General features: G+C 47.9%; 1 protein-coding gene across 4 annotated transcripts in view; it reads left to right on the top strand.

Moving 5' to 3' along the window:
• Positions 1 to 13,387, top strand: part of MID1 (midline 1) — a 550,482-nt gene that overhangs the window by 396,123 nt on the left and 140,972 nt on the right. For 2 of the 4 annotated variants that reach the window (XM_047843918.1, XM_047843914.1), the window contains exon 1: positions 3,518 to 3,750. The exons of the other annotated variants lie outside the window; for them this stretch is intronic. The gene's annotated coding sequence lies outside the window, so the exon portion shown is untranslated. Of the gene's footprint in view, positions 1 to 3,517; positions 3,751 to 13,387 lie in introns of those variants that run through there. 4 annotated transcript variants of the gene reach the window in all.

Below are 13,387 nucleotides of genomic sequence, written 5' to 3'. Positions count from 1 at the left end.
ACAAGTATAAAGCGACTGGCTTCCTGGATCCTCTGCAGGAGAATAAGTACACTCTTTCCATAGACCCCAAAGACTTCACTTGCACCAAGCACGCTTTCCAAGTGGCCGATTAGGCCATTTCAGCTTGGTTTTCACTGACTTTTAATGTCGTGTCCCGACACATATTTCAATAAACCATACGACGTTACTGACGGTCAGCCATTATTTATGCACACAAGTGCTAATCCCATATGCTTTGACCCTAATAGAATCCAGAAAGAGGCGGCACACTTGTCAGGTGCCATGCTAATATCCATCCGTGGCCAGGAGGGCCTGCCCAGGGCCACCTGTCCAGGCACCTGTTCCATTTGCTGTGCAGGTCTGTTTATCACCAGACCCGCACATAACCACGCAGGACTGTCATCTAGGCTCCATTAAGACTACAACATCCCTTCAGCTGTCATCGGCAAACGCTGTTAATCACACACTGGGGAAGGGGGCATCCTCTCCTTTGGTGAAGCAAGTTTCTTTCCTTGTTTCGCTTGACTTGCCTACACCGTTTCCAATGAGCGGATCTAATGTTCGCTCGATGGACGACCCCCAAGGGGCCATTTATTTCATTGGAAGTTTTTAAAAATTATATTGGCGTATTTATAAATGAAGGAGACTTCGTTTTTCACGCCGTCCACTTTCTTTAGGCAGCTTCTGAACACTTCCGGAGACAGCATGTTTTACAACGAAAAGCAGAAAAATTCTAATCCCAAACACTTGATTCCTGGTACAGCGATTTATAACACTACGATCTTGGGCTATTTACTGTGCCTCCATGATCGTGTCTGCTCATTCTTAGCCTGACGACGGTGATGTCTATTTTGTGGTATTTTGGCGGACATTAAATGGCACACGTCGGTGAAGAAGCTGGCAAGATGCTTGGCTGACAGGAGGCACTCGCAAGTGGTGTTTGCTAATGACACCACCGTTAGCATTCCTGTCTTAGTGCATAAGGAGAAGATGGTGGAAATAACCGTCATCAATTACCGTACCTCTTACCTTTCCTGTACTTCCCAGGGGTGACTGTCTATATTCCTCCTGGAGGTCTTTGCAATCTACAGCTGATAGAACTGTGTAAAGATGTGGATGCGAACGTGTGGGATGCCTTCATATAAAAACATAAAAAATATAGTGTCTCACAAATACACCCGGGAATCCGAGGTTCTGTTTTAGAAGGCTGGTCTCTCATCATGCACTCCGGTCTGAGCTGCACATTGCATTGCGTTTTCTCCCCATGCATGTCGGTTGCCCACCTACTGCACAACGGGTACATTGCGAGTGGCTGGGGTTACAAAGACGAAGAGAACGCCATTCTTACCCTCCGGCGTGGCATAGTTGAATACGAGAGAGACGAGAGTGTATGACCACAGCGCCGATCCGGCGCCACCCTTTCTAACTCTGTTCAGTGTCCTGGTGGTGGGAACGGAGCGAGTTCTTACACCGCGGAAATTGGCAAACGCGACTACAAATCTTGCCTTTTTTTGTTTTTTTTTTTTAATTTTGGAGAGCTGGTTGTCAAACATTTGCCAGCACGCTACTGGGTGTCTATAAACGGCTTTATGAGCATAGAGGAGGGAAGGGATGACTTCGTCTTGGGGCATTCTGGGGAAGCAACAGAGAGTGGTGGCATCTGACCGTGTACGATGGTAGGGGAGTGGGTAAAGGAGAAGAAAGACGGATGAAACTTTGAAAGGGCACGGTGATGGTGAGAAGAAATTCCAGCTCATATGTACCTTTGAGATGATGACCGCAGAAGGCACATGCAGTTGTGAGAAGCTTTTGTTGAAGGTGATAAATTAGGTGCGCCTTGGGATTTAACTCGAGTGATATTTAATGGCAGCAGCTCGGGGTCGCTCCCTATGTCCTGGGGCTGAGGGCATACCTAGGGCAGGGATAGGTACAGTACATCTCAAAGCAAATCGGAGTCCTTTGTGCGTCAGAAATGCTATTCTCAGGCTCCTCCTCAAAGCAATTGATCAGATTCCCTTAGAACAGGAGCAGGGCCTTTGGGATTTGCATTTTTAGCAATCTCCCCAGAAGTCTCCTTGCGCGCTCTGGCTTGAGAACCAATATCTCAGAGCTGGTACATCAATGGTTCTCAATCTGGCATGATTTTACGTCCCCCCCCCCCCGCCCCCGCATGATTATTATTGATTGTCGTGAGAAAGCTACTGGCGTCTAGGGGGCCTAGACCCCGGCGCTGTTCAACATCCCACAACGGCCAGCACGGCACCCACCGCGGAGAATGATCTGACCCCAAGTGAGGAGCGCTGAGGTTGGGCTGGGTCGTAACTGAAGGGCTCCGAAGTAAGGACAAGTGGACTAAAGCCAGCCTGTGTCACTAGGCGGGCCCTTGGCCTACCAAGGTGGGGGGCTGGGGTGGGGTTTTGGACCTCCTGGCCAGCAGATACTGGGCTGCTGAGTTTTCATAGAACTGGGTACGCAGATGACAGTTTTGAAACTGCCCGTTGGTTACCTGCTAACCTGTTATACAAAAATTTAAAAATACGGAATTATTCTCACAAAAGAATCATTTTGGCCACTCTTTGGGGGGGGGGACGATGCCACTGGTGCCACAGGAAGTAGTCTTTGCTCGACGTGCACTTTTTTGAAATCCAAAGGTCGATTTGCCTTGACATCATGCTGGCTGAGAGTTGAATAAAGTTCCTGTTTATGTGAAGTTTAGCAAGCGAACTTCGGGAATTCTTTATCAGTCCGGGTTTAAGTTTACCAGAAGCCAGCCAGCTTTCCTCCTATCCTACTGAGCTGATGGCCAGCTAGGCCCTGTTCATAAGCTCACCACATTCAACCCTGTGGGGAAGGCGAACCCTAGCGAAAGGGACATAGGCTTCCTTTAGTCATTTTCTTCTTAAGGACACATCAGCGTTTATTTTTCGAATAACAGTATTCTGGGCAGTTATGCCTCGGGCTCCCAACAGATAACGATTCTTGTTCCCTTGCCGCTTTCCAACACATTTGCGTGCACCTTCCCCTTTCGGTTTGGGTGTTTTGGGCTGGATCTCCAGTTCGTCTATATGGAAATGAGGTGGGTGGCACCGTCCTCCCCCGAGTGCTCCCGTCAGTGAAGGTGTTCCGCACAAACCATTTGGTTTCCTCCCCAGCGTCTCCGCCCAAGTAGGGCTTCGGTGCCAGATGCCCTTTTCCAAACACGGTTGGGTCACTTTCCGGGCCTTAGGGTCGAAACTAGTCAGTTACGCTTCGAGCGGACCCGGGGCAGCGAGATAAGAACAGCACTCAGGCTTCACGTTGGGAGCTTTCGCACCGTTTCCAGCGGCTTCCAGCCATTTAAATCCCGAAAGCTCTCTAATCCTCGCGGAGGCGGCCTTTCGGGCTCCCAGGACCCACCCCTTCCTCCTGATTGGCGGGGCTCCTCCGGGGCCCAAGCCAGCCGCCTACGACGGCTCGGAGCCCCGATTTGAAATAAGAGCCAGGCGGTCCTTGCTGCCCTGAGCCCGACTTTTCATAGGCTGGGGAAGGAAAGCTTGAGAAACTTGACATTGTCTTGGGCAGAGTGCGTGTAGCAACAGATCAAAGAAAAAGGAAGAAAACGTGCTCTTTGCTGCCTGTGGGTCTCCCTGAGTTGCTTTTGTCTTGCGGGCTGCTGTTGGGTTTGGTGTTTCCCCTCCGAAGACCGCGGCGTGGGCTTCGAGGCAGCTCGCTCCCTGCCGGATGGGTCATGGAATTCTAAACATGAGGCAGGTAAGCTCCGGGGGCTCTACGGGCCGGTGGGGCGGGAGGGCGCAGCCTGGGCCCCCCGCGATGGTACTCCGGCGAGCCTTCTGGATTAGCACATGCTGTCCACGTCCATCCATTGGCGGAAAGTCGGGGCTGCGTTTTCCTGAGGGAACCGAAGGAGCCGATTTCCTGAGGGCCCCCCCCCGGCTTTCCACACCCCCCCCCCCCCCGCCCCGCTTTGCCTCTAATGGTGATCGGTGATGTCAGCCAGTCATTGTAAAGGGCTGAAAAGCGGTTTGTCGAATATGTAAATCAATTCCAGTTTGCAGTCGCCGGGCTGTGTCGTGCGGGGTCTTTCTCGAGCTTTTTTTGAAGCTTCTATCCTGTGCTTTGGGTTAGAATAAAGATAACTGAATATCCTGAAAAAGAATTACACGGGGCGTCTTATCTCATTTTGGCTTCCCATTCTGAGCACTTCACTGTGTTTGCGGCTGAGAAGGCGGAACCAGCCCGAAATGAGCCCAGACGGCCGGCCCTTCCAGAAAAATGCAGATTTATTTTTCTGTTCCAGCAGTTGTGAAACTGTGTTGCTTCTGGCCGTAAGAAGACAACGCTGACGCGGTGAGCTGAGAAAGGCTTGGGATTACTTAAATGAGTCTCTGAAAGGAATTCTAAACCGACAGCCTCTTCCGTGGCTTCGGGGCAGAGTGATAACATTCCTTATCAGCCCAGGCAGAGGTTTATGGCTTTGCCATTAAGAAAGGAAAAGGAAAAAGTGGGTGTACGAAGCCAAGAAAAGGTGCCATTTACAACTTACTCAAAGTTATGGAAGACTCTTATGTCAATAGAGAAATATCAAGATCACTGCTCCTAGGAAGGGAAGGCAAGATTGGAAAAACATGCCGGCAGGCTGGCAACGGCAGAAAATTGACCAGAGGAGTGTAAATTGCTTTTGCCAGCTCTCAATAAATCTGGGTAGGAAGAGTTAGCATCTGTGTTACCGCCAGAAAAGCTCTTCACATCTTTTTCTAGATGAGTTCAGCACCCTCCACTCCGACAGCTTTGGGGGAAGTGATTTGCATAGGAAGCAAAACTTTCCTTTTGGGGGCCTGGGCGAGGGGTTTGGAACTTTCCGTCCGTTTCCTGCAGCCTCGGGAGGAGGTGCAGAGCCCCCACTGGTCGAGCGCAGAGACCCTCTGCCGCTCGCCCCCTAAGCCAGCGTGCTTGGCAAGTTTCTGTGAATGCAGGGAAGCACGTTTAGATCAGCAAGTGCCGTGTGTTTTCAGTGAACTGCCCTTGCCTTGCTGGATGGAGATCGTGGGGCCGAGGCTCGGTTTCTTTTAGTTCTGCAAACCCACAACTGATCCCATTCTTTTTATGTCGAGCCGCCGGATGGGATGGGGGGAAGGAGCGAGAAGCCCAAATGGGAAGGATTTAAAAGGAGAAAGAGGAACGCAAAACATTTTTGACAAAGGTCCTCAGCTGGAACAAAGAAGTCATTTGATCCCGGGCACGGCCACCTGTCCTCTCCTTGGTGGTGTCTGAGCTCAGTTTTCAGAATCCCTGTTCCCACACGATCCCTGTGGAACGGTGGCACTCCCTGTGCCCGATGCCAAAGGCAGGCTGTCCGGCTTGGCATGATCTTCCCCATGCCTGGCTCGCCGTGGCATTCGCGCGAACTGGAATTCAGCCCGGCGTTGAAGTTCTAAGGGTACACATGTGATGGCTCCTTCGTTATTTAGTGAGCGAACGACTTTTGAATCTCGCGACTCTGTGTGCCTAACGATGTTTTGGCCTGTTCGGTACTGGAAAAGAGGGTGGGATGCCGCGGGGGTGGGAGGAAGGGGGAGAGAGAGGGAGGGTCATTGCTCACCCAAAGAATCGGGGCAGTCCAGCCTTTCAAGAATCGAACACATTGTTCCACGGCAGCTAGAACAACAATGTGGAGGGGATGAGTGGTGGAGTTCTTGGTGTGGATTAATCCTGACTTGATCTGAGTTTCTCTCGGGCCAAACCGCCGCGACCAGGCAGGGTGAATCGCACCCACCGGCCAATTTGCCATCCCAGCCCGGCAGCCTCAGCCGGATTTGCAGCGTTCACTATCAAACAGGTCCCTGTGTCATCAGCTCTGCAATGAAATGCAATCTCTTCGCTGAGGAGTGATCCGCCCCTAGGGCTGCACAGTGCTGAACAATGGTGCGGCAGCCAGGAGACCCCTGCCACGTACGAGCCATAGCGGGTAGCCAGACAGGGCCAGCAGAATTAGAAAGCTGCTTGCCCTGCAATGAGGTTCAGAGGGGGGGTTTAACTTTCTGCCAGGGTGGCAGAAAAAAAAAAAACCGCATAGAAGGATAATATTATTTGAGGGTTCCTAAGGTCACGCCGAATTAGGACAGACGAGAAGTGTGAACCTGATTTGCCTTTATCAGGAAGTAATTTTAAAGTGTGTGCCAATCTTTCTCTGCACTCTGGTCCTAAATGGGACACTCTCCTCAAACTTCCTTGAGAAGGAATTTGCCGTGTCCCCAGGCAAAAGGAAAGGCCTGGCCACCTGTTGTAGGAGGCCGGCCAAAAACAACAGGTTTCCCTCTGGCATTCCTGCAACGGCCGATACCCTCCCCAAAGAGCGCACCACTCATAATTCTTTCTCGAGCTAGGAAAAAAAAAAAAAAAATCAGCTGCTCCAGACGAAATTGCCTACCAGACGTATTTTGTGTTTTTAATATCCCGACGACTTCCCAAAACACGCGAAGAGAAGAAGGTGCGCGCTCTATTTCTGATAGACTAACACGAGTGTGAAAGGGAAAAACAAGGTAGTGAGCCAATGCTTTAAGCAGCTGCTAATTCTTGCAAGGCCAGCCTGGTGCTATTACAAGGAAGCTGTGACTCGGCCTGTTTTGCGTTCTTCAGATTGGAATTAAAATGCCCAAGGACATCTGGTTTCATAATGAATGTCTTTGTATTCATCTTTCCTTTGAGGATTAGAAAGTCCTTTACCAACGCGATCTATTTATTCTCTGTCACATCCCCAGGAGAGAACGAGGTGGCAGTTTGATCCTCATTGAACAAATGGTGAGGTGAATGAAGGCAGAGAACAGTGACGGAGAATGAGACACAGCAAATTAGGCAGAATTCTGGGGAGGAATCCTACCCGCTCCGAAAGGCAGGCTACCTGTGCGTGCCAGGCTTGGAATTAGAAGCGATAGGTCTTAAAACAGGACTCCCCTACAGCATCCGACTATGTTTGATGGCTTCCTTCATTTGAAAGTCAAGCCTCTAAAACTGTAAAAGGCATTTCTGTTCTCATTTGTGCCAACACTGAGCTTGAAAGATACTGTAACTAACCAGAATTTAAAATAGGGTCGTTCTGAAATATTTCTCGGTGGCTTTTCCTCGCCATTCATTATGAAGTGCGTTTTCGTAGTCTGCTCGGCTGTGGACCGCATAGGCTGTGGGCAAATCCTTTAATTTGTGGGCACATGTTATCCGCAGACATTCCAGCAAGTTTTAAGGCTAAGTGCGTGTGTGGATGTCTCCTGGCTTTGATCCCTTGTGTGGTAAATAGACATCCAAGGTAGCTATGGCAACCTGGGCTGCATGGTGGTGGAAAGGGGGGGATTTGGTCACTGGACAAAGAGCAATTTGTTTGATTAGAGAAAGGTGGGGCCGATCAGGACATTTTTTAACCCGCATGATTCCAGGATCTCAGTTCAGCTAAGGCATTTGGGTTTTTCTCGATGGGCAGAAAGAATTAATGGTTAGCCGGGACAAAGTTAATATGCAGATGGAATTTAAATGCTTTTCAGTCAAATGGTTGCTACTTTCAAAAAAGCAACTTCTAAAATGAAAGGGGAGGCCAACATATTCTATCAGTGTCCCTGTCGTACCTAGTGTGAACGTTTGTGTTTTCAGAACTCGGTGGGCTTTTAAAAAGAAAGACCACAATCGATTGGGCCCTGTGCACTTCCGTTCTCCACCTGCAGAGGTCAGGCTTGAAGTGTCTTACGACGGAAGGCCAGGCGGCGGGCACCGCTGGGAGTCGGGATTGGAGTCGGGGAGAATTGCTCTGCTTACTTGGAACAATTAGTTAGCGATTCTTTAATCTTGTGACCAAAGCCACGATGAAAATGAGTTCATTCAAGGAAGAGAATATCAAATACGCTGTGATTAAAGAGAGGGCTACAAAGCCAGGTCAAATGGGAATCTAATCTCCATTTAGATGTGGGACAGTTCTATCAACATCACTCCTTTCTGGCTCATTATCAACTCCTTTTATTGCACATGAAACTCATCTCAGGGGGTTTGTTCTAGAAGGTTGTTTGCCTGGCTTTATAATCTGGCATGTTCTGGAAATGTTTTTAAATGGAAGGACAAAATATTAGGGATGCTTCTAGATCCACAAGGTCCCCCCCCCCCCTGGAGGAAAATGTCCCATTGGCACAGATTTGGATGGTTAATGGCCTACAGAAAGTGTTAAAGAGGGCAGAAGACTGAGGCACTGGAAAAACATGACCTGAGCTGAAGTCAGACGCTTAACTGACTGAGCCCCCCAGGCGCCCCTTAAGTTTTATATATGGTTAACTGTTTATGATGAGCATATGACAAAGTCTCTCCTTCATTTCTTACATCATTCAAGGACACTTACTGAGTACTTACAGAATTACTATATTCAGTAGTTCATTCATTTGCGTTACTTTATAGTTTTTTTTTTAATATTTATTTATTTTTGAGAGGCAGAGACACAGAGTGCCAGCAGGGGAGGGGGCAGAGAGAGAGGGGGGCACAGAATCCGAAGCAGGCTCCAGGTTCTGAGCTGTCAGCACAGAGCCTGATGGGGGCTCAAACTCAAGAACAGCGAGATCATGAACTGAGCCGAGAAAGGACGCTCAACTGACTGGGCCACCCAGGCGCCCCCATTTATGCTAGTTTAAATGATTTTTATATGCCAGGCCACTGTGGGGCTACGGGCATGATTTTAATATGATCCCTGTCCTCAAATAATCTTTGATCTGATATATACTTTTTTTTTTCCAACGTTTTTTATTTATTTTTGGGACAGAGAGAGACAGAGCATGAACGGGGGAGGGGCAGAGAGAGAGGGAGACACAGAATCGGAAACAGGCTCCAGGCTCCGAGCCATCAGCCCAGAGCCCGATGCGGGGCTCGAACTCACGGACCGCGAGATCGTGACCTGGCTGAAGTCGGACGCTTAACCGACTGCACCACCCAGGCGCCCCGATCTGATATATACTTTATCGTTCCCGTAGCACAATGTAAGTTACCTGCTTATTAACAACTATATTTGTATGGATAAGAATCCACTTGATAAATTGATGGTAGCCAAACCCTTCTTGAACTTGGGAGACTTGACAAATGATTTGTAATTGTGAAGTTTAGTTAACTTTTAACCACATATCCATTTGTAGAAGTTTATGAATTCCTAGCTAAAATCAATGTATCATAATTCTTTTTTTAATTTTTAAAATGTTTATTTATTGTTTTTGAGAGAGAGAGAGAGAGAGAGAGAGAGAGAGAGAGAGAGAGCAGGTGGGGAAGGGGCAGAGAGAGAGGGAGACACAGAATCCAAAGCGGGCTCCAGGCTCTGAGCTGTCAGCACAGAGCCTGACGCAGGGCTTGAACCCACAAACCGTGAGATCATGACCTGAGCCGAACTTGGACGCTTAACTGATGGAGCCACCCGGGTGCCCCTATCATAATTCTTAAATAGTAATTTAATCAAATCTTATCAATAGAGAAAAATAACTCCTAGGTACTCCCCAGTTTGGAAGACTTTATGCTCTAAGGGTCTGTTGTTTGAAACCCAGAACATTTTCCAGTGAGAAATGATTCCATTTCTAAACATCACTATCTTTTTTTTTAATGTTTATTTATTTATTTTTTTAAAAAAATTTTTTTTTCAACGTTTATTTATTTTTGGGACAGAGAGAGACAGAGCATGAACGGGGGAGGGGCAGAGAGAGAGGGAGACACAGAATCGGAAACAGGCTCCAGGCTCCGAGCCATCAGCCCAGAGCCTGACGCGGGGCTCGAACTCCCGGACCGCGAGATCGTGACCTGGCTGAAGTCGGACGCTTAACCGACTGCGCCACCCAGGCGCCCCAATGTTTATTTATTTTTGAGAGAGAGCGCAAGAGAATGTGCGCAGGGGAGGGGCAGGGAAGGGGGAGACAGAGGATCTAAATCGGGCGCTGTGTGGTGTGGGGCTCCAACTCACGAAGAAGAAGTCAGACGCTCAACCGACTGAGCCACCCAGTCACCCCTAAACATCACTATCTTACAAAATAACCAATCTAAGGGGTGCCTGGGTGGCTCAGTCGGTTAAGCGTCTACTCTTGGTATCTGCTCAGGTCATGATTTCATGGTTTGTGGGTTCGAGCCCCGCCTCGGGCTCCACACTGAGTGTGGAGCCTGCTTGGGATTCTCTCTTTCTCTGCCCCTCATACGCAGTATCTCTGTCTCTCTCTCTCTCTCTCCCTCTCTCTCAAAATAAATAAGCAAACTGAAAAATCTGATTAATGTCAGATTCAGTTCTGAGTTTTGAGGGCATGCCTCCGTGTTACACAGGACGGAGCCCAGAGGGAGAAAGATTTGCCATAGTTTTGGTAACGGGCCAGTCGCGCTTTCCTTTCTCCATCCTTCTGACACCTTCTTGGTCCTGCTGGGACTCCCTATTCTAATATACAGTGAGTTGAGTTTCCATAATTGCCCAGCTTCCCCCCTGTCCCGCCCCACCTCCAAACCACACTCCTATTTCCTCTAGACAATGGTCCCGACCGGGGGTTGGGGGAGAAGTAATATGGATGAGCTAAGAGCTCAGGACTCTTAGCCCTTCAAACCTCAGGGCGACCCTTTCCTTGGAGAAAAAGCCGGCCATGGAGCCTGGAGCTGCAAAACTCACGACTGCCCTTTCAGGGACAACATCTGTGGGCGAGGTCCCGCCTTTGGCAGATGGGACTTGCTGATGTGACTGCCTGTGGGTCAGACCCCTTCATTTGTTCTCTTCTTAGCATCCTTTCCGAACTCCAAGACTCACTGAGGTCTTTGGAAATGGCAGCCAGGGAACCACAGGGGGCACGGTGCCTGGCACACAAGAAGAATCATTAAATATTTTGTAGGTGGAAGCTGGATGAATTTTAGCAGGAGAGAGCATTTTCCGGGGACCGTTTCCGAGAGGGAAAAAAGGGCATTCGGTGGGGGAACAGTAAGGGCCGAATAGATGGACATTAGAGAAAAATGAAACTGTGTTGCAGCTGCTTAACCATGGATCCCATTCACTTGCCTTCCGGGTGAGGACACAGCCTGGAACATGGCAGGTAGCTTAGCTTACATTTCCATGATGGGGCTACACAAGTGGTTAAGAAGTGGAATGCGTCCTCCGGTAGCTCAAAGCCCAAAAGCGAGATAGAATCTGCCGCTTCCTCTCATTGAGCCCAACCTGGTGTTTCAGGCCTTTGGCCGCCATGCGGTTGGTTTATTTTGCCAGGTGAGTGGCCTGCCCAAGGTCACTCAGCGTCTGAGCGAACGTTTCTGAGAGAAGACTGAAGTCTTCTGCTCTCTTTTCTGCCTGTGGTGGCCACATTTTCTCCATGAAATTCAAGACATATGCTGGACCAAGCATTTTCACTGCTTCTGGGTGTGACAGACTGTCTGAGAGTTATGGTTAAAATGATGAAATAGAAATTTCTGAGACGTTTACCGGTTTCTGGAGACAACAGGACTAATACGTTTTCAAAGGGTCCACGCAGTAGACCGTGTTATGTGTCATATGTCAGCTTGCGGAGGGTGGCTTCGGTCGTGTGCGTTTTGCGGTGGTCTTCCCCACGCAATTAAGAGGAAAGGAGCTGTTTGTGGACAAGTGGAATTTGTTGAATGCCCGATTGGGTTGCCGATAACTGGGTGAACGACCAGATAAACGTATAAATGGAAGGCGTCGGCAAATATCAGAAACCGACTTATTTAGGCGATGCGTTAGGAATTCAGACAAAGAGTACTGGTGAAAAGTTGAGAGTCTGTGGCTTGAAATTTTCACTCAGAGGAATGCTTTACCCTCCATCAGGGGGCAAAGGTAGGAGCAAGTTTACTTCTGGAACCTGAGTCTTCTAGACTCCCCATCTTGTGCTCTTTTGACTGTACTGCATGCCTTCTAGTAAGACATCATTTGGATATTTGGGGTCACAGGCCAGTTCTAATTTAATGTGCTAACAAATGCCAAGGCATTTCGAACGGGTTGATGGTTTCTAGGGAGTCAAGAGTCAGGAGAGACGGCAGTCCCTTTGGGAGCAGATACTGTCTGAAAACTCCAAATCCAAAACTCCCAAACTCCAAAAAATCCAAACTCCACGTAGCCTTCTCTTTGGATTTTGTACTACTTTTGTCTACATATTCTTTGCTCCGATTTTCAATAGGCGTGAACCTGTCAGAGAGTAAAACCTTAGGAGGATTATGTTTACACGGGAGAAAGTTTTAGGAGTGACCGAGTCCTTTTTTTCCTCCCAGGTGAATCAAGGTGCTTTGTGGAAATAGTGCAGGAAAATGAAATGGAGAAATAGAAAGAAATAGAAAGAGAAAGAAGAATGTATGAGTTCTTTTAGTCAGCACATGGGAGAGCAGAACAGAAAAATTGGCTACTCACCGAGTGACTCAGTTGAGGCTTTTTTCATTGGTCAGTGTTTAAAGAGGACTTCCAAAGAGATATCGATGCTGCTGATGTGGTATGGCTCTGAGTGAAAGAAGGAAAAAAAAGTCCTAATAACTGAGCGAGAGAAATTTCTGCGTGGAGAAGAACATGAGACACTTTCGGAATATTTTTTAACATTGTTTTGGTTTAACTAACAAAGAGTGATAAGACATGAATTGTTCGTGACAGCCCCGAACATTGATAACAGAAGACATTAATGCCTGCAGACACAGCCTACATGGTAAAATTCTGGGAGCAAAAATGCTTATTATGTTAGGCCAACACGCTTTGACCTAGTTTTGCTTTTCTGCTTGGAAATTATGTCAGTATTAGTTACATCATTCCCACAGATGAGCAATTGCACATTCTTGTTTATTTCAGCGTCGTCGTTTTATTAGTTTTGTATATTTAGTTCTGACCTCCAAGAAGCCAAACTAATCCTCGTTGACTTGCATTTTCCTTTTGAAATGAGTCTTCTGCATGATAAAGAGGGAGGATTTTATGTATTAGCAAAACAATCTAAGATGCAGTCTTCAAAGACATTCACTTCTCCTTGATCGGGAGCCATTGCCCTCTCCAAGGCTCCAAAGGCCAGCCAGTTTTCTGCTGCTCAGAATTAGGCTTCCTTTCTTTGTCGTTTGGGGATGGAATAGATTACCGTGCCTAAGACTGCCATAGTTGAATAACAAAAAAATTACAGAAAACAAAGAGCTCGATGGGACATTTCCCAGCCCATCATCCGTAAGTTTGCCCATTGCGTATTTCTGCTTTATTTATCTGGTAGAAACTGGCCCAACATGTTTTTCCTATTTAACATTTTTATGGGATAATTTTCAAAATGAATTATTTCCTCCGTTGATTTCAAACACATTTTTTTTTTCCTGCCATTTAATACTTTATATCACTAGGGGAATGAACCATTTAATTCCTTCGTACCTTTATGAACTCAGATCTTCAAAGAGT

The sequence above is a fragment of the Prionailurus viverrinus genome, chromosome X, assembly GCF_022837055.1.
Source record: "Prionailurus viverrinus isolate Anna chromosome X, UM_Priviv_1.0, whole genome shotgun sequence".
Lineage (NCBI taxonomy): Eukaryota > Metazoa > Chordata > Mammalia > Carnivora > Felidae > Prionailurus > Prionailurus viverrinus.
Note: the sequence above shows the minus strand (reverse complement) of the source record. Positions and strands in the feature narration are given on the sequence as shown.